This window comes from Macaca thibetana, chromosome 2 (genome assembly GCF_024542745.1).
Source record: "Macaca thibetana thibetana isolate TM-01 chromosome 2, ASM2454274v1, whole genome shotgun sequence".
Taxonomy (NCBI): domain Eukaryota; kingdom Metazoa; phylum Chordata; class Mammalia; order Primates; family Cercopithecidae; genus Macaca; species Macaca thibetana.
Genome location: NC_065579.1, coordinates 43,011,243 through 43,037,419, shown reverse-complemented (window position 1 = coordinate 43,037,419; position 26,177 = coordinate 43,011,243). Strand labels below are relative to the sequence as shown.

Below are 26,177 nucleotides of genomic sequence, written 5' to 3'. Positions count from 1 at the left end.
AGGTGAGGGCATGGCCACCTGGCACTGGCTGCCTTCATGGCAAATACTCTGTGTGGCTCACCCAGCTGCTGCCCAGGGATGGCCTTCCCAAAGGTGCAACCCAACAGCACCTCACTCCATCAGGGGGGCTCCCTAATTGTCCCTGAAGAGTGGCCGAATGCATGCCCCTGCCAATTCAGGTATGCAGGGGAATGAACACTCCAGGAAAAAGTCTTGGGCTGATTGGAGACAGGCGCCAGTGGATAAACTCTTCTCTCTTTCTCTTCTTACACAAGACACAATAATTATTTTTAGTTAGTAATTGCTTTGGATTATTAGAAAATGTCTTGGGGGAGAGTCCAAGATGGCCAATTAGAAACAGCTGCAGTCCATGTCGCATAGAGAATGAAAACATCAAGTGAATTCAGCACCTTCAACGGAAATACCCAGGTTCTGGCATTGGGACTGAATAGGCGGAAGACCAACGGAGAAGGAAGAAAAGCAAGGCAGGGCGACTGCCCATCCAGGAGTGGTGCAGAGCCAAAGGAATCCCCAACGCCAGCCAAGGGAAGCTGTGAGTGATTGTATGACCCCTCCCGGAAAAACAGGCTTCTTCCATAGATATTTGCAACCTGCGGATCAGGAGATTCCCTCATGAGTCCGTGCCATCAGGGTCTTGGGTCTGATACACAGAGCTGTGTGGAGTCTCGGCAGAGCAGTCACTCAGGCTCACTCAGAGACCCACGAGTTTTATAGACTCTGGCCCCAGGAATCCTGCGAGGCGGGAGATCCATCCGTACTCTCCCCTAGGAAGAGGGCTGAATCCAGGGAGCTAAGAAGTGTCGTTCTGTGGACCCCACTTCCATGCCACCTCACAAGTTAGGACCCACTGGCTTGGAATTCCAGCCAGCACGGGCAACAGGCTGGAGATTGCCTGAGACGAATGAGTTCCTGAGGTGAGGGTGTCCGCCATTTCTGCGGTGAAGTTGACTCTGCCATTCTAGCCTGCTGGCTCCGGGGAGTCCAGGTGGTTCAGTCAAGGAGGAATCCCCCCGAGCACAGCACAGAGGCTGTGCCAGATCGTGGCCAGATAGCTTTTTCAAGTGGGACCCCAATCCATCCCTCCTGACTGGGCAGGGCCTCCCTGCAGGAATATCAGCAACTCCAGCCATGGTTATATGGATGCAACTCTAATCCCTCCCTGGGATGGAGTCCCTGGTGGGAGGGGCGGCCAACATCTCTGCAGTTCAGTCAATTCAACTTTTCCAGCCTGCTGGCTCTGGAGAGCCCAAGCAATCTGGACAAGGAAGGCTTACCCCCAACACTGCACACCCGCTCTACCAAAAAGCACCCAGACTGCTGCCTTTTTTTTTTTTTTTTTGAGATGGAGTCTCGCTCTGTCACCCAAGCTAGCATGCAATAGCACCATCTCAGCTTACTGCAATCTCCGCCTCCCAGGTTCATGTGATTCTCCTGCCTCAGCCTCCCGAGTAGCTGGGATTACAGGTGTATGCCACCACGCCTGCCTAATTTTTGTATTTTTAGTAGAGACAGGATTTCACCATGTTTGCCAGACTAGTCTTGAACTCCTGTCCTGGTGATCCACCTGCCTCGCCCTCCCAAAGTGCTGGGATTACAGGTATGAGCCACCGCACCCGGCTAGACTGCTTCATTAAGTAGGTCCATGATCCTGTCCCTCTTGAGTCGGTGAGACCTCCCAACAGGGGTCTCCAGACACCCCCTACAGGAGCATCCAGGCCAACAACAGGTCAATACCCACCCTGGGCCTTTGATAAAATTCAACATCCCTTCTAAAAACTCTCAATAAACTAGATATTTAAGGAACATACCTGAAAATACTAAGAGCCATCTATGACAAACACACAGCCAGTATCATACTGAATGGGTAAAAGCTGGACACATTCCCCTTGAAAACTGGGATAAGACAAGGATGCCCTCTCTCATTACTTCTATTCAACATAGTATTGGAAGTTTGGCCCAGGAAATCAGGCATGAGAAATAAATAAAAGGTATTCAGATAGAAAGAGAGGAAGTCAAGTTATCTTTGCTTGCAGATGACATGATCCTATATCTAGAAAATCCCATCGTCTTAGCCCAAAAGCTTCTTAAGCTGATAAACAACTTCGGCAAAGTCTCAGGATACAAAATCAATGTGCAAAAATCACTAGCATTCCTATACACCAACAACAGACAAGCAGAGAGCCAAATCATTAAGGAACTCCCATTCACAATTGCTACGAAGGGAATACAATACCTAAGAATACAGCTAACAAGGGAAGTAAAAGACCTCTTCAAGGAGAACTACAAACCACTGCTCAAGAAAGTCAGAGAGGACACAAGCAAATGGAAAAACATTCCATGATCATGGATAGGAAGAATCAATGTTGTGAAAATGGTCATACTGCCCAAAGTAATTTATAGATTCAATGCTATTCCCATTAAACTACCATTGACATTCTTCACAGAATTTGAAGAAAGTATTTTAAAATTCATATGGAACCAAAAGAGAGCCTGAGTAGCCAAGACAATCCTAAGCAAAAAGAATAAAGCTGGAGGCATAATGCTACCTGACTTCAAACTATATTACAAGGGAACAGTAACCAAAACAGCATGGTACTGATACAAAAACAGACACATAGACCAATGGAACAGAATAAATAACTCAGAAATAAGACCACACACCTACAACCATCTGATCTTTGACAAACCTTGCAAAAATAAGCAATGGGGAAAGGATTCCCTATTTAATAAATGGTGCTGGAAGAACTGGCTAGCCATATGCAAAAAATTGAAACTGGACCCCTTCCTTACACCTTTATACAAAAATTAACTCAAGATAGATTAAATACTCAAATGTAAAACCCAAAACTATGAAAACTCTAGAAGAAAACCTAGGCAGTACCATTCAGGACATATTCATGGGCAAAGATTTCATGATGAAAACACCAAAAACACCAAAAACAAGCAACAAAAGCAAAAATTGACAAATGAGATCTAATTAAACTAAAGAACTTCTGCACAGCAAAAGAAACTATCAGAGTGAATGGACAACCTGTAGAATGGGAGAACATTTTTGTAATCTATGCATCTGACAAGGATCTAATACCCAGAGCCTACAAGAAATTTAAGCAAATATACAAGAAAAAAAATCATTAAAAATTGGGCAAAGGACATCAAGAGACACTTCTCAAAAGAAGACATTCTTGCAGCCAACAAACATATTTACAAAAAGCTCAACATCACTGACTGATCATTAGAGATATGCAAGTCAAAGCCACAATGAGATACCATCTCATGCCAGTCAGAATGGCTAATATTAAAAAGTCCAGAAACACCAGATGCTGGTGAGTTTACAGAAAAAAGGAGTGCTTTTATACTGTTGGTGGGAGTGTAAATTAGTTCAACCGTTGTGGAAGACAGTGTGGCGATTCTGCAAAAATCTAGAGACAGAAATACAATTTGACCCAGCAATTTCATTACTGGGTATATACCCAAAGGAATATAAATCATTCTGTTATAAAGATATATGCACACATATGTTCATTGCAGCACTATTCACAATAGCAAAGACATGGAATCAATCCAAATGTCCATCAATGATAGACTGGATAAAGAAAATGTCGTACATATATACCATGGAATACTATATAGCCATAAAAAGGAATGAGAGCATATCCTTTGCAGGGATAAGAATGCAGCTAAAAGCCATTATCCTTAGCAACTAACATAGGAACTGGAAACAAAACACGCGTGTTCTCCCTTATAAGTCAGAGCTGAATGACAAGAACACATCAACACATTAGGGGGCATAACACACACTGGGGCCTGTTGGGGGTAAAGTGGGGGAAGGGAGAGCATCAGGAAGAATAGCCAGTGGATGCTGGGCTTAATACCTAGGTGATGGGTTGATATGTGCAGCAAAGCACCATGGCACACGTTTACCTATATAACAAATTTGCATATCCTGCACATGTACCCCAGAAGTTAAAAGTTGAAGTTCAAAAACAAAAGCAAATAAACAAAAAATAATTGCTTTGGAAGAGCAATAAGCTGAACTTGATCAGAAGAGGTATCCAGCTTGATAAACTACCCTTTTGTTTACCTCCCTCATTGTCTGTCTCACTCTCTTACCTCTCACATTCCTCTCCCTGGGCTTATACTCTTGTGAACAAGGTCATAAACTTTTGCACTGGGCTTTGCTTTTTGGGAACACAGACTGAGAGGGAATATTAATATAAACCCTTGGAGGAGGTATATATGCTTCGTGCCCTGAATGTATGATGACAGAGTTTATATTCTTTAGCAAGAGGTCACACAATTGGTTCTCAGCTTTGTAGCAGCCAATACATAAGGAAACTTGATGTAATATTGTCTTATTATGTCCATAAAATTAAAAGACATCTGTTGTAAAAGAAACACAGATTTTTTTCTTGTATAGAGTCCAGATAGAAATCCTTCTGTGGGTTTTCAAAAGAAGACATTCTGTGATGTGGACAGCTGCGTCCTCAACATCACCCTTTATTAATCTAATAATGAGTTTGGGGAATTGGTTCTTATAACACCCTTCAATGTGTTCTAAAAGGTTGACATCAAGATATGCCCTAGTAAGAGCAGGCTTTTAGAGAGACCAGTTAAGGAGATATATGGCTAAGATAAGTCATTTCAGTTCTCAGAGCCTCAGGTCTCCCATCTATGACATGGGATAATTAATCCTCTTCACAGACTGCTATGAAAAATAAAAGAGTAAATGTAGGCAAAGCTCATAGAGCAGATCCTGGCATACAGAGGCTTAATGTTGTTTGTGCCTTTGACCCTCTCCTTCCCCTTTCTGTTATTTTATGACCTGGTTATGTTGTCCAGCCCCTGACATGATAGGACAGGAGCTTTGCCAAGTATTTCTTGGTGACTCCCCACAGAACTTAGCTTTGTGCCTAGTATAGGGTAGGTATACACAGTAGGTGCTACTCACAAATATTTGACTGAAGAAGCAAACTTGTCACATTGCCCTTAGGTTGCATGACTAATGCTACAGTTATAAAAACAGCACACTGAGATTCCAAACAGACCCTATATTGCATGTAAATGATTCTTAACCATCCTAAATCATGACACAGATTTAATTAAAAACACTTAAAGCCTTGCCCCAACTCTCTGTTGCTTTATCAGGCTCTCAATTTGCTGACTTGAATGTGATTTTTGCTGAAACTTCTAAATGGCAAATCACATTTTCATCCCAAAGTGTCTGAGATAAAACCATGTGAGAGAATGGAATAATTGAAGGCCAAAAAGGTAAACCCAGCCAGGAATGCAATGGGAAAACATGAGTGAGGCAATAACGTTCCCAGACTTTTCTTCCTTTGCTGATTAAACCAAAGGTCTTGGTTGTAAATTAGAACCTTGTTTTCCTGAAATATTAATCTATGTCTGAAGTGAAAAAAATAAAAACTTCCATGGTTGATTGAACAATTCCAATTGCTGGTGAGTGTCCTTGGCAGACAACCCTGATAAGTAGGGTTTGTCGGACTCTTCTGTGGAATATTCCTTATATGGTGGGAGTCCCCTGTCTCCTGCAGGGGCAGTTTGTCTGCAGATTCTGGATCTCTTCTCATCACTGTTCGTTTCCATCCGTCCATCCAGGCAGCCAGCATATACTTACAGAGCCCCTACTATGAGCCAGACACAGCTCTAGTTCTGGGGGATATAGCAGGAAATAATGCAAAGTTCCTACTCTTATGAAGAGATACTATATATTTACGTAAACATATTTATATAGAATGTAAACCAAGGTTACCCATATTGATGTTCATTCATCCAAATTTCCTTGAGCAAAGTTCAAAAGGCTTATCTTTCCTGGTTGCTGAGGTGAGTGACTGTGTATTTCTGAGAGGGTAAGGGACACCTTGGATTTAGTCCTGTATTTCAAGTGTCCAGCATAAAATCCGGAACACAGTACACGCTCAGAAAAAGTGTGTTCAGTGACAGTAATCTACTATCCTCATGGACATGGATAACATCTTATTGCTGTTGCTACTTCTTTGCTCCAGAATAGGTTTTAGTTCTTTCAATTAGCATTTTCTGAGACCTGTTTATTTCTCAAACATTATACATGTCTTTTAGTAAACACATGTGTTTTTCGGCTGGGTAGGTGACTAGGAATGGAACTACTGGGTCTACTTTAGCAGATGTTGCCAAATACTTTTCTAAAGAGGCTGTACCAATTTATACTACCACAAGCAATATACAATACTCCCAGTTGCTCTGCATTCTTGCCAAATCCTGATATCATCTCTTTTAAAATTTATTTTTTTTAAGCCATTCTGGTGGGTGCTTGGTATAGCTCACTGTGGATTTAAATTTTGCATTTCCCCAATGCATAATGAAGTTGAGCACCTTTTCATGTGTTTACTGGCCATTCGGATAACTTGTTTCTTAAACGGCTTTTTTGGGTCTTTTGAAGGTCCAGAGTCTTCGTCGTCTTTGTTCACTGTTGCATTTGCAGGCTCCACAGAAATGCCTGCCAGGTGGGAGGCTCTCAAAGGAAGTATTTGTTAAATAAATGGACAAATTCACATACCTCTTCTATCACGTTCTTAATATTTTTATTTAAACTAGTTCACTTTTACTTAAGTAAACTGTGCATGTATACATGTATATGTAAATATATTTATTTATTTATTATTATTATTTTTTGAGACAGAGTCTCACTCCAGTTGCCCAGGCTGAGTGCAGTGGTGCGATCTCAGTTCACTGCATCCTCGACCTCCTGGGCTCAGGTGATTCTCCCACCTCAGCCTCCCGAGTAGCTGGGACTGTAGCTGTGCAGCACCATGATCGGCTAATTTTTTGTATTGTTATTAGAGAGGGGTTTCACCACGTTGCCCAGGCTGATCTCGAACTTCTAGACTCAAACAATCTGCCCACCTTGGCCTCTCAAAGTGTTGGGATTACGGGCATGAGCTACCACACCCAGCCTAAAATAATTTTATTTAATTTTATAACTGTGAAGTCATGTTTTAATGTGTAAGTTATACCTTTTCTCCTACGCATTAAAATAAATGGGTAACTATTAAAATTTTTAAAAGTCCGTTCAAGTATTTCTAATCTCTCTCTCTCTAATGTCATTGCTGGTATATCAATATCCCTCAAATTAAATGAATTGATACCACTGAAACACTTAAGTGCTCATTACATGTTAGCTATGATTAGATTTCCTTACCACCAGCAAATCCAGGGCAAGGACGAAATGAGGATTTGGGAAATGTGTCTTAGCAAGGCAGTGGTGGTTTTTAGAAAGATCACGAAGGCAAAGCAGAAGGGAGTAAAAAGAAGGCTGGAGGGGCACCAGACTGGCCAGGAGACAGAGAAAGACAAATTAACACTTGATTTGGTTGTGATATAAAGTATGTTTTTCAAGATTTTAAGTGACCATTTGTGCTTTACTCCACAGATAAAAAGCTTTAAGTTTATTAGGGACATATGACTTACAGGGGGTTGACACTGTGCTAAAATCTTCTTAATGAACAGGTTTCCAATGTTCTGCCTCTCTCTCTCTCTCTCTGGGTAAGCTGCTATTAGAAGAAATGCAGAAACGGAACAGCCCTTTGGGATCAAGCACAGTGAGAAAGTCTCACTGGGTTGGCCTCTCTTATCAGCCATTCACACGAATGCTTCCTGGCTACACGTGAGCAGGTACTAGACACCACGGCTGGGCAGGCTAGGCTGCGAGACCTTTGTGAGGTGTGGGATCTGCTCCTCATTACTGAGCAGATCGTACTGCCAATGTTCAGCCTACGACACTGCTTGGTGAAAGACTTCCCATAACTGTTAAGTGAGAAGTCACAGAATTTCACTATTGAAGCCAAGGGCCTGCCCAGAACATAGTGTCCTAGTAGATGTGCCACGTTCTTTTAATTTTTTTCTGAGACAAGGTCTCGCTCTGTCACTCAGGCTGGAGTACAGTGACACAATCTCAGCTCACTGCAGCCCGATGTGCCACATTTTGAAGTGGTCCAGGGCAAATGGCAGCAAGGATGAGGGCCGCCTTTGTGGCCCAGCTTCAGTTTTCTGGAATAAGTGTCCATGGGATACCCCTGGTCTGGGGGGCAAATGACTCCACAGTGTTGCCCATGAGGTGCGGCTTCTGGGGATGCGTCTAGCATGGAGGAACTGGGGGCCTTCATGTACAGCCCTGACTCCAGTAGGAAAGGATCCTTCCTTCATAAGGAGATTTAAAGCCCCCCTCCCATATCCTTGGATGTGACAGAATATACAGAGAAATGACCGGTGTGGATTCTATATGGCCCACAGAGCAGAGACCCAGAGGATCTGGTTAGAGGCAGAGGCTGCCATGCCCCCAGTGTGCTAAGCTGAGCAGTAGAAGGAACAAAGTATTAGAAGAAAGATTAAACCCTTTACAATCTTTAGACTTCACTGAGTCAATGCTTAAGCAAAGGTCAGAACCCATGCAATGGTAACGAGTATCTCAGAGCAGGAACTGAGATGCCCCCTGAGTAGTCACTATGAGTTGAGAGCAGCTGGCGATGTCCAGAAAAGGCTCCAGCAGACTGGCAGGCCCCACTCTGCTAGACGCTTGGGAGGAGGCTCCCTAACAGCTCCTTAATACAGAAAACCTGGAGTCAGGAAGCCGTGCTAGGTGCAACGTACTATATTAACACATTTAATCCTCCAGATCCTATGGGATAAGTGCCATTTTACAGATGGGAAAACAGAGGTACAATGAACTTAGCTAACTTTCCCAAGGCCACGCAGCTAGTAGTGACAGAGCTGGGCTTCAAACCCATGAAATTAGGTTCCAGACTCTATGCGTGTAGCCTCTAAGCCAGCCTACCATTCACAACCAAGTACATCAGAGGGCATGCCTCTTATTTCCATGAATTCTAGAATTTTCCAGGACAGATTGCAACTGGTTAAAGAAGCCTCTGACCTCCAATGTGCGGCAAAACAGGGTAAAAACTGATGGCAATCATAAACTGATAGAACAATGCAATTCAGTGATCACCTGGCATGAATCAGGTGCTTTATGCATCTACCTAGTGCCTGTATAACCAATTTTATAGATGAGGACATGGAGGCAGAGGGTTTACATACTATTCCTCAGTAGTATCTGTTGCTAGAGGGTAGCCATGATGAGATGTGAACTGAAGGCTTTCTGTTCAAAACTCATGCTCTTGGTTTGACATGCTTTCTTCTGTCTTTATGAGGCTTTGTATTTTTTCCTGGTACATCACATGTACAGTTGTCCTTCCTTTTCCAGGGGCATTTGAATGTGAAACCTCATCTGTCACATGGGAAAGGGACTGCAGGCCCCAGGGTTTCCCCTGGCAAGCCTGTGTCAACTTACACTTGCCCCTAGCAGTAAATTTTTAATGCACCCTTACTGATACTTGGTATTCTTATTAAAACAAACTAAAAATCCACCTTGCCATTTTACTGGATAAAAACAATACTTAAATATTTTATGATCTGTGCTTGTCTGTTGCCATCCTCATCTCGTGACCTGGGCTGCTCACTCCTATAGACTAACGACCTGTACCTGTCAGGGACCCTAGACCCGCCATTTCTCTGGCAAAAGAATGCATGCTTGATTCAAAACTTTCTATTTCCTGGCCAGTTGATATAGGGCCAGTTGTTTTGTAATCTTTCCAAGCCACATTTACCTCACATCTGAGTGATGGGGTAATGAGACACTGAGGTGAAGATGTGTAAAATGCAGAGCAAGGGCCTGTGAACAATTTATCTGCCTACATCCCTCCCCAAAGCCCATTTTGGTTGTCTTTTAGAACGAACACGGCATTGATTTCATTCCAGTATCTTTAGAATGGGCCGGGATGTGGTGGGTTTTTAAACATAGTTAGGTCCTCTCCCTGCTGCTCCATGCAAGCCTTCCACCACCCCCAGGCTCAGTCAGGTGATCCCTCCCAGACGGTCTTCTGTATATACCTCCGGTCTAGCCCTGATCATGGTACTGTAATTACCTTTCTCTCCCACTAAACTCTAAGCTTCAGGGCCAGGATTGAGCCAAGCCTTCCACTACCCACCGGCTCAGTCAGGTGATCCCTCCCAGATGGTCTTCTGTATATACCTCCCGTCTAGCCCTGATCATGGTACTGTAATTACCTTTCTCTCCCACTAAACTCTAAGCTTCAGGGCCAGGATTGAGCCTCACCATTGCCATAGGGCCCAGAAAAGTCTCTAGCACATAGCAGCCCTCAACACATACTGCTTCTTCCACTTAAGTTACTTTTTATCCTAAAGCAAGATGCATAAAGCTATACAAAACAAGTGCAGTACTTCATGAACTATTATGGAGTGAGCATTCTTATAGCCATACCCAGGCCAAGAATTGAAACCTTACCAGCTGTGCAGAAGCCCCTTCCCTGAACCCCATCCCAGTGTCAACCACTACTTTCCTCCCGAAAGTATCCACTGTCCTGACTCTCTCCAGTTTTATCACTTAAATCTGTATCCCTAGACACTGTAGTTTAGTTTTGCCCATGAAAAAAACTAATTTATGTTTTTCAAATCTTTTTAAATCTATAGCTTACACATTCATTATTTTCTTTTCCTTGCAATTTATCTGTTGAAGAACACAGGATAATAGATTTTCCCAGTCTAGATTTCGTTATTTGCACACTCATGTGTTTCTCTGTCCCAGTATTTCCTGCACGTAGGCAATCAGATCTAGGTTTATCTTGTTCATTTGTGCCCCAACTCAGAATCAGCTGTTTCTTTAAGAAACCCTGGAATCTTTTAGTGCAAATGTGATTTTCTGTTTGCCAGTTCTGTTTGCCATACTTCTGTTTGCCAGTTTGCCAGTGTATTCCCTGCTTCAGTAACTGGTATGAAGTAGTTGTCAAAAAAAAAAAAAAAAAAAAAAAAAAAAAAAAAGCACGTATTACGTGCATTCTGCGGTAGGACTGTGCTCATTTCATCTACAGTTTCTAAATCTCAATCAGTCATTGTCTATCTCTGCATGTGAGTGTGAGACCGTGGTGGCCAACAAAACACTTCCATGGGTCAAGTGTTCTGCTGTCACTATATTAATCTTGCTTTACATTCATTATATCATTAAATCCTCATAACCACTCCTGAGGTGTTCATATTTATCCTCATTTTACAAATGAGGATACTAAGGCTCAGAGAAGTGAAGTGACTCACCCAAGGTCACACAGATAATAAGAGACAGAGTTGAGTGGCAAACAGATCTGAGAAACTCCAAAGCCTGCATTCCTTTGACTGCTCCATAATGAACATTTGTCCCTGAAATATGTTTGTTCATTTTTAAATTTGATCTTGACCAAAACTTCTTGATGAATGGATAAGTGAATGAATATGTACTTCATGGGGCACAGTGGAGACACAGCCTTGTTCTACACTCAATCTCCCTAAGGAATGCTTTGTTTCTTCTTCTCTGGGTTCCTAATGTGACATATTGTTGCTAGACGTGGCAGAGGGATATTTTTAGTGTTTTGAAATAAACCAGAATGTGTATCTTTGCTCTTGGCTTATAAGACTCATTTTATGTCTATGTTTACAGGCAGAAAAATTAGTGGCTGATATCAGATAATTCTTCAAGTTCCAATTTATATTTATAGCCCAATTGTGGGCTCACTTTTTATTTGAGTCTAGATAATAGATATAAGACTCTGTCTTTGCTTTGTGTCCAAATAGCTATAGCCTTATTGTTCCCTGTATTTGTGATTAATGAAACCTTTTGACATAGTTGTGTTTGATGGAAACAGAAGCAGACCATTTGAGAGGGCTATTACTAAGCTCTCCATTTCCAGGGCAGCCTGAACAGAGGGACAAGGGTTCCTTAGTATCTCACATTTCATGTGATGCCAAGGAGGCAAACGTTAGGCTTTCCTGTTGGGAGAGGGAGAGTTCTGTCTTTCCCATGAACACATAAGAAGTTACTGCTTGCTGAAGAGAAGACAGGCATGTGGAGCCATGGGGTCTAGCATAGGAATAGTTCTAGCACTGTTCTGTTTTCTACTTTGGACACTGGAGTCAGAACAGTGTTGAAACAAATGTCAACTCATTCTCACTGATACAGAGAAGGGAAGGTCAAACTATGGTTGTACCTTTAATTAGCTTAGAGGATTATAAGGAAACTGGCTGGAAAGCCTCTACTGGGCTGTTCTCAGAAACCGGTTTAGCTCTTGATGGAAAAATGGCCAAGAGACCTGGAGATAAGCAATGAGGATTCAAAGTATTTTCCAGATAAATATGGGAGACTCTTGGTACATATGAGCAATAATTTCTGAGATCTTTGTGGATACCCCCACCCAACTCATGAATACTACCTATAATTTTTCCCCTTCAAACATCTAATTTATGGCTAAAACCATCACTTTTTCAGACTCCTTCACCCTAATCACTTCCATGACTATCATCAACAATTTGAATAGAGAATGATCTTTCTGTTTATAAAGGGAAAGAAGGCACCTGCTCTTTCAGGTATTCCTCTTGACTTCTTGGAGCCTTAGCACAGGTCCATACTGAGGCAAGGCTGACACTATTGTGTGCATCCTGGAAGCAGCAAATCCCACAATCCTAAGACATTCTCCAAATACCTGAAACTTGCATCTGTTGGTGCTCTCTTACTTTCCCAGGTCCAAACCTCAGAATTTTCTCTCTAGGCTTTCTAGAATCCTGTTTCACGCCAAATAAGCCACTCTAGACGTGTGCCCAACTTCCAGTTCAGGGTTTGAAGGTGAGATTGGGCCCTCCTTCGTTATTCATGCCACCTCTACAGCATTTTCCTTCAGCATTCTCTAGACATTCCAGGTCCAATTTCTCCTTTCCTACCCGTGGCCCATACGTAATGAACAGTTCTGGCCAATGATACTACCTTTGCCCTTTTGTTTATTTGAAGAAACCTACGACATACGGAGCTCCAAGTTTTTGCGTGGGAGTACTCCTCCCTTTGCCTGAGTACTCAAAGACTCTGACCTCAAGCAGGCCTTTCTTAACATGCATCTTTGTCTTATCACAGTATTCTTGGAGTTAACATTGTAACACTTCACATAAAGTTTAAGAACTCTGCATCAGTAGAACTCATTTAACACCTCCATCCTTTTGTTGTTGTTGTTCTATTGTTCCTTTGCCCTTAAATACATTTTATTCCCCACAATACACAGTTATAATCATTGGATTTAATAGTCATGGTCATTTAAAGAAATGAAGGAAGGAAGGGCAGTCTTTTACATTTATTTACATAATTACCATTTCCAATGCTCTTCTTTCTTTCCTATGAATCTGTTTTTCATTCTGACATCCTTTCCTTTCCACTTGAAGGACTTCTTTTGTCATTCCATTGTCTTTTGGTTTCCAAAGTTTTCGGTAAAATGTTGGTTGTCATACACATTGGTATTTTCCCATACATAATGTGTCTTTTTCTCTGGGTGCTCTTAAGAGTTTATCTTTATTTTCGGTCATCAACAGGTTGAGGATAGTATGAGTAGGTGCTGTTTTCTTTGTATTTATTTGGCTTGGAGCTTGCTGATCTTATTCAATCTTTAAGATGGTGTTTTGAACCAAACTTAATAAATTTTCCACCACTTCTTCAATTAATTATTTAATGCCTTGTTCACTTTCTCCTGTCCTTTGGTACTTTTGAGACTATCTTTCTTTCATTTTCTATTCTCTTATGTGCTAAATCCATATTTTCATTTTAGATATTGTATTTTTCCACTCTATGTTTTACATTTCCATATAGTTTCATTTCTCTGCTGAGATTCCCTATCAGTTCATTCATTATGATAATCCTTACTTTTAGGTTTGTAAACATTTAAAATATTGTTTTAAAGTTATTTTCTTCTAATTCCAACATTTGTGTTTTATCAGGGTCTGTTTCTCTTGAATGATTTTACTCTGGACCTTAGATCACATTTTCCTGTTTCCTCACATGTCCAGTAATTTTTATTGCACACTGGATATTATGGATAATACAGAGTAGAAACTCGGATTCTGTTATTGTTGATTTGTGTTAAATTACTGGACAATCACCTTGCACTTGTAGAAGGTTTGGTTTGATCCTTTACAGAGGTGTGTCTGTTTAGAGTTACCCTTAGTCCCAGGTCAGTCCTTAAATCCTGGCACATAGTCTTTGCTCTTAAGGTGTATCTCTTTTGCATTTCATTAGAAAACTCTAGATGTTTACCTAGCCCTTCTTGGAGGAATTCCAAAATTTGTCTCCGTTGCAGTGAACAGTAGCTAAAATACCTGCTCAGATCTTTTCATTTTCTTTTCCTGACATTGCTTTCCCTGGGTTCCTGAAGTCTCTTCTGTATATACACAGTTCTGGGAACACTCAGGGATTTGAGGGATTTGAGGGGAGTTTATTATCAGATTTTGACCTCCTTTCTTGCATCTCCATTCTTATTGGTATTAACTCAATTTCTGGCAACTCTGGCATTGATGAATTTCATCCTCTAATACCTTACGCTCAAAGAATATGCCTGCCTGCCTGCCTGCCTGCCTGCCTTCCTGCCTGCCTCCTGCCTGCCTGCCTGCCTGCCTGCCTGCCTTCCTGCCTCCTGCCTGCCTGCCTGCCTTCCTTCCTTCCTTCCTTCCTTCCTTCCTTCCTTCCTCCCTCCCTCCCTCCCTCCCACCCTCTTTTTCAGTTCTTGTTTTTAATATCTTTATTGAGGTATGATTTATGCATCATAAGATTCACTCATTGTAAGTGTATAATTCAATGGTGTTAAATAAATTTATATAGTTGTGCAACCATCACTGCAATCCAGTTTTAGAACATTTCCATTATCCAAAAAAAGTCTATGCTCATTTGCAGTTGATTTCCACTTCAACCCCATGCCCTAGGCACCACTAATCTGCTTTCTGTCTCTACAAATCACCTTTTATGGAAATTTAATGTAAATTAAGTCATATAATATGTAGTCTTTGTTTTCTAGGTTCTCTCACTTAGCATAATGTTTTCGAGATTCGCTCATGTTGTATGAGTCAATAGTTCATTTCTTCTTATTGCTGAATAGCATTCCATATATGGACACATAGAGACTATTTACCTGTTAAAGGAAAATTTTTTTTTTTTTTTTTTTTTTTTCTGGATGCTTTCATCCTCAGATGGTACTTGTATAGCTGAAATAGTGCTTGTAGATGTAGGGACCAGTGTTTGGGTCCCTCCATCAGAATATGCCACTTAGATAATGTTTTCTTAAATTAAGAAGCATTCATTAAACACATGTTTGTGTTAGAAACGCCTAAAAATTAAAAAGGTGAACAAGACGTGATAGTCCAATGCAGTGGAAGAAATAAACCAGTGAACAAATAAGTATCATAAGGTGTAAAAATGCTGTGGTAACAGTCTTTTCTTACCTTCTCACCATGAAGGTAAGGTCAACTTTCTATTGGGGAGGAAGTTACAGGAAAGTATTCATGAAGGATGTGACCCCTGAGTATGGTCTTGAAAGATGAATAGGTTATTGGCTAGTCAGATAGTGGGAATGACTTCCCTGCCTATAACACAGTGTGTTTTATTCTTCTGAACCATGCAGACATGTTCACAGATAGTATTTTCCAGTCTGCCAGTGCCATTGGGGATTGCACTGTAGCAAACTATTTCTGTGAGTTTCTGTTGAGATCGACAAATGAAGAAATACAGTAAAGACTTGGTGGATACTCAGTTCTGCCAAGCTATGTAAATCTCAACAAGACAAGAACCTAATGGAAAACAACATGGAACTTTGGAGCATGGTGCTTGGTCCAACACCTTTGCCAAATGACTTAATTTTTCAGAGCCTCAATTTCAGTGTTTATAACATGGAGTTAAGTTTTAACCTCAAAAGTAACTGTGTAGTTTAGACCTAATGTATGTAAATCAAGGGTTTAGGGATTGGAACACAATGGTCTCTCAGAAATGCTAGTTTCCCTTTTTTCCCTCACATGTAATGTGTTTCTTCTGGCTCACGTTTACTATTCTTGCACCTAAAACCACAAGGAGTTAGTGCAATTACAAGGCTTGTTTGTCTTTCGACTCCCATTTCTATTGCCTCAAAGCTACTATCTTCTAAGTAACCAAGGGATGCAGTAGCTGCTTCATAATGAGACCTTGCTTCCTTCTAAGTGTGCACTGATTGTCAAGGTGATGAAGGAGGTTCATTATTTAGAGGTATAATTAAAGGGCACTTCCTTTAGCTAAACTAATGAGTAGTAAGTGCAGCAATAGTTGCATGTTTAGACATTAAGGATGGAAACAAATGACTCATTGGAGATTGGGAGTAAGCAGGGATGGTAGGGCAAATTAATCTCGCTGCTGGACCTCCAGGGTTATTGCTTTTTAAGACTTCCTCAAAGGGGTAGTCTTCCCTGGGAAGTCGGCTCCAGCCTTCTTTTGTCTTATGGGATGAACAGCCTTCTCATTACCTTGCCTCAGGAGCGAGGTGATCTTTGCTTCAAAAGATGCTAAAACAGGCCGGGCACAGGGGCTCATGCCTGTAATCCCAGCACTTTGGGAGGCTGAGGCGGGTGGATCATGAGGTCAGGAGATCGAGACCATCCTGGCTAACACGGTGAAACCCCGTCTCTACTAAAAATACAAAAAAATTAGCTGGGTGTTGTGGCAGGAGCCTGTAATCCCAGCTACTCGGGAGGCTGAGGCAGGAGAATGGTGTGAACCTGGGAGATGGAGCTTGCAGTGAGCCGAGATCGCACCACTGCACTCCAGCCTGGGCGACGGAGCAAGATTCTGTCTCAAAAAAAAAAAGGAAGAAACAAACAAACAAACAAAACAAACAAACAAACAAACAAACAAAAAACAGATGCTAAAACATGATTCCTGATGAGCTGAACTTGAAATCTGTTTCTGGATGGACTTCCATGCCTGGTTCTAAACATTTAGGGATATGAGTATATTCTTGTCCTCATGCATATTCACTAAGATTGTACATTCACCCAAGTTAAGACTGGTGCCTTTTACTCTCTGGGAGTATGTATGTTTTGAGGTCGTATACAAAGTTTTTCCACTTCTCAGATGAGAGATGTGGAAAGCACCTTGCTATGTCTGCCACTCTTCATCCATAATCTGGGCATTTTGCCTAAATGGCATGATTTTTGTTAGAACTAAAAGAAAGTGCTTGATATAAAATAAGAACTGAAAAAATGCTGGTTCAAGTTCCCTTCTCACAGCACATGGACTTGACAGTGGCCAGTGCCTTTGCATCATGTCTCCCAAGTAAGCGGGATTAGCATTGAATTGGCCATTACATATTAGGATTCAATTTTACCAATTTTTTGCCTTTTCATATCATGGAAGTGACAGAGAAAATATCGTTCATATTATAAAAGCAAACATTTGGGTTCCAAGCCAAGGAGAAGCCTCCTTCCCTCCCACTGGCACCAATTCCCAAAGGAAACGAGAAAGGTAGAAGCATGACACAGCCAGTGCCGTGACTGAGCTCCTGCTGCTTCCATCGGGGTCCCTCCATGGTTTGAGTATCTTCATTTATTATCGAATAGATTATTTGTTTTACTAAGCATTTATAATTGTGTTGACATTACTTCATCCTTTTTAACTGTAAAACAATATTCTTTTTAATGTTTATATTATTCCCTTCTTTTTAACACTGATTTTAAATATGTATTAGGGAATATCTACTGAAAACATGCATTCATCGCCTCTGGGCAGATGTACAGGCTAGAACACAAATAATGATTTTACAGGAGCAAACGGAATTGCTGAGCAGGTGTTCGTCAAGGGAAAAGAGACCAGAAAGGAGCCAGGCTTGCCAGCAAAAGGGGAAAAATGTAGAATCATTAGCATCTTTGATTTGTTGAGATTTAACAGTGATAAAACCTTAGACTCCAAGTCAGGATAAGAAAGCAGGGGAAGTGGGCGAGATGGCAGCAGGGAAAAGAACGGCATCCCTGTAGCTCTCGTCACTGAGAGCGTGGATTCTCCTTTAGAATAGGTTCTTCAGAAGAAAAATAAAGAAAATCCAAGTAATAATGAAAACCCAAGAAAATTTCGAGAAATCAGTTCTTCAAGGAAATGGCTCAGGATATAATGTTAAATAAGCTATGGAAACCATCAGTGGGTTTGTGGAGACTATGTCTACAATATGGCACATATGGAATTATCTGCTTATCAGATTTTACTATTAGTTAGGTATGCAATATGCTCCATCAACATTCGGCAACACTGATCTGCACTTTGTTAAACTTCCCTTCCTTCCCTTTATTCACTTCATTGTGGTCTCTTGGTGACTGCCTCCTTTTAGTCATGGTACAGCCTCTGCAACATAGCAGAAGTCTATCTCTTGCTAATAATCATAGCAGTCACTACTTGTTACTACCCGCCATAGATCTGAAACTACCTGCACTACGCGGGTGAGCTAGAGCAGAGTTTATTTAGAAGGTGATTCTAAGTTAGGAGGACAGATTAAGTGAGAAGAATGAGTTAAGAAAGGAGGAAAAGTCAATCCAAGAGGGTGTTGTTAAGGTTGTCATTGCATGTAGTGGGGGCTTCTTTCCACTGAGGCCCCTGAGAAAGTGCAGGGTGCTGCCCAGAACTGCTGCAAACTTCCAGGACTGACTGCTTCTGCACCCCATTGGGTGACAGGTGCTCCTAGGGGTGATAACACTGCCGTGGCTCAGAGCTGTGCTCACTGGAGCCCAGCAGACTCCTGCTGCCTCGGAAAAGGCCCTGAGGAGAAAAACAGAAAGGTCCAGTGGTGGAGGGTGTGCACTGCAGAGCGGATTGGTTGGGTAAAGTGGGTTTCTGTGCTGCTTTAAGGGAACGGCAAGCATTGTCTACAGAATCTAATTCTCATATCAACTTCATCAACTTCAAGCTTCCAGGTGAAGCTCTATCAAGAGAAAGAGGATTTCATGAATTTGCTTTACTACTTACAGAACCAAGCACAGAGGACTCAGACAAAAGGTTTCTTTTCCACTTCTCATAGCAGGTAAGGTGATTTGGCACCTTCATCTATTAGAAAAACATGACTTAGAGAAAAAGAAAAGCCCCAAATCTGCTCCATGGGGATCCTAGTCCTGAGGCTTATAAGGAAGCAGGCCTGGTGAAAAGCCAGAAGCAAGCAGTGAATGGCGGTTTTACAAAGAAATGCCTCTTCCTCCTTCCTCCCTAGTACCCAAGCTGCAAGGGGGAGGGCTGTGGAAACCTGTGGTAGAGACATCATATACTGGTGAACAGAAGAACCTACACACCTCTTCAGAAATAATGACCCAGGGTCACCTCAGCAAGGTGTGGGGAGATGGGAGGTGGCTTGATTTATGAGCATGAGGCAGCTCCAGGGCTCCCAAAGGCTCACAAGTGAGGTATTAGTTTCCTATTGCTGCTGTAACAAATTACCACAAACTTTGTGGCTTAAAACAACACAGATTTATTGTCTTATAGTTTTGGAGGTCAGAAGTCTGAAATGAATTTCACTGGACTAAAATGGTGGGGTCAGCAGGGCCACATCCCTTCTGAAGGCTGTGCTGGAGGATCTATTTCCTTCCCTATCCAGTTTCTAGAGGCTGCTGCATTCCTTGGCTCACGGCCTCACATCATTCTGACCTCTGCTTCCATCTTCGCCTCTCTGTTTCTGACTCTTACCCTCTTGCCTCCCCTCTTATAAGAACCCTTACTATTATATTGGGCCCATAAGAATAATCCAAAATCATCTCTCCATCTCAAGACCCTTAACTTAGTCACATATGCAAACACCATTTTGCCATGTAATGCCACATATTCACAGCTTTCTGGGATTCAGAGGTAGACATCTTTAGGGACCATTATTTGGTCTGCCACAGGCACCTAACAGAGCCCAGAGGTGCCAGGTAAGGTGACATGGCATGAGAGTAATGAGGAGAAGCCATGAAGCAGGAATCTGGGGCATGATGCAAAGCTGCAGAAAATGGGCTTTAAGATGGAACAAGCATGGCTCAGGCAGTGGGTGCAGTGCTGGGTGCCAGCACACTGGCACTCTCTCAAAAAGAAAGCAGAACAAATGGGATACGCATGCCAGCAGCTACCTTTCCAGAGAGTGGACAATCCAACCACTGCACAACTCTGACCTGAGAAGCCCAGGATGTCCCATGTGGATCTGAGGACCCTTCTCTGCCAACACCATGAAGCCACAGAAGCCACGTCTTTCCAAATGTCTTGAGGCTCTCTTTGAAATGGAAACAGTCAGGGAGAGGGACTAGAATATGACTGGGGCTCGTCAGGAAGCCATATATGTCATAGGGAAACAAAGAGACTAGGTCCACTTGGCACATCCAAAGTGAGTCACTATTTGTGGCTGTCCCCCTACCCCCAACACACACACACATATATTATTCACTCAGAACAACCCTGCAAGTTGATGTCATAGAAAAAGTCATTCAGAATTCTGCCTGAAAGAGAGAGAAGAAAAGAGGTTCTGGACATCCTTCTCCCTCTGTTTAGGACATTGGTTCCTAAGGGACACCTGGTCTTAATGAGGGCAGGGCACAGGCAGAGATGCCGAACAGAGTGGCTGCTGCATTGCAAGAAACATGCCCAACGAAGCCAAGAGCTAGTCTTTAACAGCAGAATTAGAGTGCTGACAATGCCCAATTATTTTGCTCATTCAGATGACCGGTCTGAACTGTACCGACCATTCTCCAATTAACTCCTTGGCACTTGGCCATAATAATGATTGAACTAACCTATTTGACTCCCCCATGAAGCTGAATGAGCAGATGTAAGTAAACTGACTCTGCATCATTCTAACACACTTTCTTCACCAAGAAAAAAGGATGTATTCACTTTTAGATCTTTCTAGGAGCTTTAGAATTCTATGCAAGTAGAATGGACTTGATAAGCAAAGGCTCTGGCCAGAGACAAATGTGCTCAAATCCTGGCTCTGGGGAACTCGGGCTGTGACTTATGCTCATTTATATGAGAAGGAGGAATAGCACCACCAAACCATGGGTCTGGGTTGAAGGGACCCTCTGGGTATGGTGAGGGGCTGCTGGGGACCTGAGAAGCTCCCCGCATATAGGGAGTTTAGCATTCTCTATGGGAGGTAGGGCAGGGGCAGGGAGAATTGGAAGCATTCACAAAGGTCATCTTCTTAAGAGGATCCAGACTTCTCAGACATATTATTGTGTGGCTTTCTTGTATCAGAACAGTAGCTTTTTAAATCAGTAATCTCAAACCAGAGACCAGAGAGTAAAGGTGGACTGCAGAATATTTTTTTGGCCAGATGATCTGTTTTCGTAAATAAGAATATATTAAAGTTGAGAGATTTTACACAGAAATCTGATTTCTAACTTCTGAGCAACTGGAAGTGCAGCACGAGGTCTAGATTCTTGTATAGTTTATAACTGTGTGGTGGCTAAACCTTTATTACTTTATTTTACTTTCCACTGAATCTTGCATTCACCCAGCCAGGTATTGTCACTCATCTTGATGCTTCTTCCCACTCACAATTATTAGAGTTTGGGATTCTTGCAAAAGATGCTCCCAAGGATATGTAAACTGGGTATAAACTGAGCAGGGCTGAGTTTCCCCAGGGTGGAGTTGTGTCGTTCTTCTCTCGATCCCTGATGCCTATTACAATTTCTGGCACAGAGAGGGCAATGGCCAACTGAATGAATCTGACGTTTGCATCTTGTGCTTGTTGCAATTTTTCAGAGATGCACTTTTTTCCTTATGTGAGCTGGGGGTACCTGTGCTCTTGTTGGTCAACTGAGGCTGTCATTCAAGCTGTGTCTTCCCATAAGTGGAACAGATTGTAAAACATCAGCAGATTTCCCTCCAATCACCACACCAGGTCCAAAGGGAAGATTATTAGATCGTGACACTGAGTCAACCATATCCAAATGATATTAAAGCCAGGAGGGGCTGCAAATTGGTTAACCTTTCCTGTATGTGCTGGCAGCTGAGCGCTTTCCTCTGCTTTTGTCTGGGTTTGCACATGACTCACTGCAGGCTCGAGGGATTTTCATTAGCAGATCATAAGTAAAAATCCCATTAAAATGACATTCTCCTCATCATTATGATGGCTTTAGTGAGATGCCCTGGATTGTCACAGGCATCTCCTGCAGCCACCTGGTAATAGATTTACTTGGCTGTCCATCCATCTTGGCCAGAGCCTGCTGAGGTGTGGGGCAGAGGGGCTGGGCTGACTAAAGCACACAGTGGCTCTGTGGAACTGCCTCTCTCAGCAGCACTCCTGAAGGGCTATGTGAAAACCATTCTCCATGCCTGGTTTCAGTGCCATGAAGAGCCGCTGTTCAAACATGTCTGTCCAGGGCTGGGATTCCTGGGGGCCTCCAACATAGCCCCTGCCACTGGCTCCATTCAATGGCCTGGCATGAGTTACATTTGCTTAAACTTGATAAATCTGATGAATGTCATACTATAATTCCTTATATTTGCCCATCTCTAAAATTCTCAGTCTTCTCTTGAATAGTAGATGTTTCAATTATGGCCCATTCCTTTGGGGATAAAGCGTCAACTCAATCATATGATATAAAAAGCCACTTGGGATTTAATATCCACCTGCTCCCCCACAAGGGGTCCCAATACCTGTCAAAGCTTTCTCCTTCTGCCCCATGCCTGTGCCTATGCCCCGCCACACTGAGAGCTCACACGCCCTGACCCCAGCCCTCCTGCTCACTGCTCTGCCATTAGGCTGCCCTGCCCTGCACCACGGAGAACTCCACATTCCTTTCAGATGTTCCCTCCCACAGAGGACTTCCCAGGCTCTCAGCCCCAAGTGCCCTGCATGAGCTCCCACAGACTACCCCTCATCTGGCCCCAGCCTACAGTACCTATCACATGGGATTGTAAACTGTCCGTTGATGGGTTTGTTTGACCCATTATCGTGGAAACTTCTAGAGAACAGAGACTCTTATTTTAGCTACTAATCCCAGGTACCCCGCACAGAGCCTAGAGTACAGTTTGTGCTCAGAATAAACTGCTAAATAAAGAAACAAACGAGTCCCCATCAGGCACTAGAACAGATAAAATGCTGCTGAAATTTCCAAGGTTGGCCAGGAGTTAAAATATAGACAATCCATTAGACTGGCTTGAGTCCTTTCTGGCCAAGGCCAGAAAGTTCTGTAACAGTTACAAATCCACTGGTGGTAAATCTAGTAAGATCTTGAAATAAGATATCAAGATCAAAGATGAACAATGTTTGAAATCCAGGGAATTAAAAAATGGCAACACTTAAGAATTTTAAAAAGCTCAATAAAATGAGTCAAAAGATCAATTAATCACTGGGAGGTTTTCAAAGATATCTGGATTTTTCTTCCTTCCTCTCTCCCTCCCTCTTCCGCTGCCTCACCTCATCTCTCCCTTCTTTTAATCTTGACATCCATTCACTGTTACGCAAACATTTACTAGGCACCAACCATGTGCTCATGCCTATAACATGCACACAAGAGCTGGAGATGAGTAAGACACTACCCTGCCCTCCAGGAGCTCAGTGCAAAGTGAGCAGACAGGCAGGATAAACGCGTAACTACAGAACAGTAGGAATGGGGATAGAGTTCTGCCTGGAGACTGGGCAGCAGAGAAGAGAGGCAAACACCCATTGGGGGGACCCAGGATGGCTTCCTGGGGGAGGTGACCGTACTAGGTATGCACATTCTGGCCATCAAGTGATTTACACCCAAGAAACTCTGGCAAGGTTCTGTCTACACAGGAAGCTGAGTAAAGAGAAAGAGGGGTCTCTGGGTTGGTCAATATATACCACTGGATTGCTAGCATGGGAACTGATGAGGTTTCCTGCACCGTATTCACTATGGTTCCCTTCAGAGGGAGGGTAGCTGTGCAGGTGAGCTGGGGCCCTGATCATCAACCGGCAGTCTTTAAACTTTTTAAATGTTAATTTCTTTAGTAGAGGAATGCTATGGACTGAATTGTGTCTCTCCCAAATTCATATTTTGAAACCCTAACCCCCAATATATTTGGAGCTAGGACCTTTAGGTGGTAATTAAGGTTAAATGAGGTCAAAGGGTGCAGCACTATTTCAATAGGGCTGGTTCCTCATAAGAAGACAACGCACCAGAGTGCTCCCTCTCTGCCATGTGAGGACATGATGAGGAGGAGGCCCTCTACAAGCCAGGAAGAGATCTCTTAACAGGAACCAAATTGGCTCCTTGATCTTGTACTTCCTAACATCTTTAACTGTGAGAAAATAACTTCCTATTGTTTAAGCCACTCAGCCTGTGGTATTTTGTCATGGTAGCCTGAGTAGACAAAGAATAGGACAGCTTGAGCAAAATGAAGATGTGACAATTTTAGAGGATTTCATCAAGACTATGAACATTTTGTATTTCAGTGATAATTCTGATATCTAAAATTTTTGTAAATTTAGAAATGCAAATTTTTAAAACTTCAAATTAGGCAGCACACCAAAGCAGGAGCTGGGCATAATGGAAAGGGCAGGTCCTACCCATGGTCTGCTGTGTGACCTTGTGCAAGCTACTGGACCTCAGTCTATAGCCACACATTAGCCACCAGGAAGGGCTGTAGCAGAGATGAAAATAATTTCCCACGTGCAGCCCGCCTTGCACAGAGCAGGCATTGACAAATGGTAGTCAATGAGATCAGGGTAGTTTGGAAGGTGTTTGGTGAATCTCAGCTCCTCCTTAAATTTACCACTTTGGGAACAGATGTTAGAACTGCTAGATTCACTATATCTTTATCTTTAGAACCAGAATTCCTTCCTCACCTATTTTTAATTTCCAAGCCTATGACTTCATTTGCCTGCATCAGTGCTCCTCAATCCCATCTTAGAAAATGCCTCAGGATATCTATAATTATCTCAACCAGTATAGCAATGTTCCTATTTTAAAAACCCTCACAATATGGAATTTATTTTAATTCACGTCAATTTGTATTATATATTTTAAAACATCCCATAAAAGCCATATGGCACTTTAGGACATAGCTGAGAGGTTGCTGAGAAATAAAATAAACAATGTCAAGATTTCACAATTCCTGCCAGATTCAGAATTCCTAATTCAGAGGAACATATACTAATCAAGATGCCATATTTTTAGAATTAGCATACAGCAGGATGGGATTTACTGGGAGTGGATTAGGCAGTTGCCACTGGGCTCCCCTAGCAACTTTCCCGTCAGCTTGGCATCCTTAATCTTGTCACATTGCCTGGAGTTCCACCATTGAGAGATTCCTTAGAGTTAATGAATCTTTGTTTTAGAGAACATACATGTGTACTTCTATGAGGATGAAAGGTGGCAGCAATCATTTCCGTCTCAGTGTGAATGAGTTCCTCCTGGAATACTTCCCAGTAACACTCTAAGATCAGCTCACTGGAGGACTGGAGACTTGGATGGAACAGAGAGAGGGTGGGGGTGGAGACATAGTAACAAGGAGGGAGAAGGGAAAGGATTATGAATCAGTCAGCCCTCAGCAAGGTGAGGCAGGTAGTGTAGTACACACAGTGGGCTTTGGACGAAGTAAAGAAGACTGGGGGTCCCAGAAGTGCTTAGCCCAGCATATGGAAGGGGCAGAATAAAACAAAATGAGGTCCTGGGGCCCCAGGGAGGAAGGATCAAAGAAAGGGCATCATTTCCTCTGCCTCATTAGGCAGCATCTATTCCTTAATCCTATTTTCTGACTGCTGGCATTCTTTCTCTTGATAATTTAAAACCCTTTTTAAAAATTAGCCCCTGGTCACTTTCAAATTTAAGCAAAGGCCAACTCTAATCTTGCTACATAGATGCTTCCTGATGGCACAGCCAACCAGAAAAGTGAGTACTACTTCCACCGTTAATCTTCACAGTCAGTCCTCAGAAACATACTTCAAAGCTTTGGAGTCACACCAGACACTTGCTTTGTCATTGAAAGTATGATGCAGTGGCTCTTGTGATCAAAAGTCATGAGGCCCTGGAGTGAGTCACACATTTTTCCACTTCAGAAAAGAGCAGGCACTGCCCAAGGTGCTCTGTGTCACTGCTTACTTCAAAGTCCTCAAATCCCTGTCCTCAACCTGTGTCACCCAAAGGAGGTAGTACAGCACCAAGGGAAGACATGGAGCATTTGTGATTTAAAGATGTGCTAACAGAGATCATAACTGGGCCTGGGGATCAGGAGAACTGGCTTCCACAAGCTCGATGTGGAGCAAATGGACAAACCGCACATGACAGGCCCAGTGACCCGCAGCATCCCGGCTGGGAAGCGT

At 42.5% G+C, this 26,177-nt stretch overlaps 1 protein-coding gene across 2 annotated transcripts in view; it reads right to left on the bottom strand.

Moving 5' to 3' along the window:
- The window catches only part of CLSTN2 (calsyntenin 2), a 628,828-nt gene that overhangs the window by 67,637 nt on the left and 535,014 nt on the right, over positions 1-26,177 (bottom strand). The gene's annotated exons all lie outside the window — the stretch shown is intronic.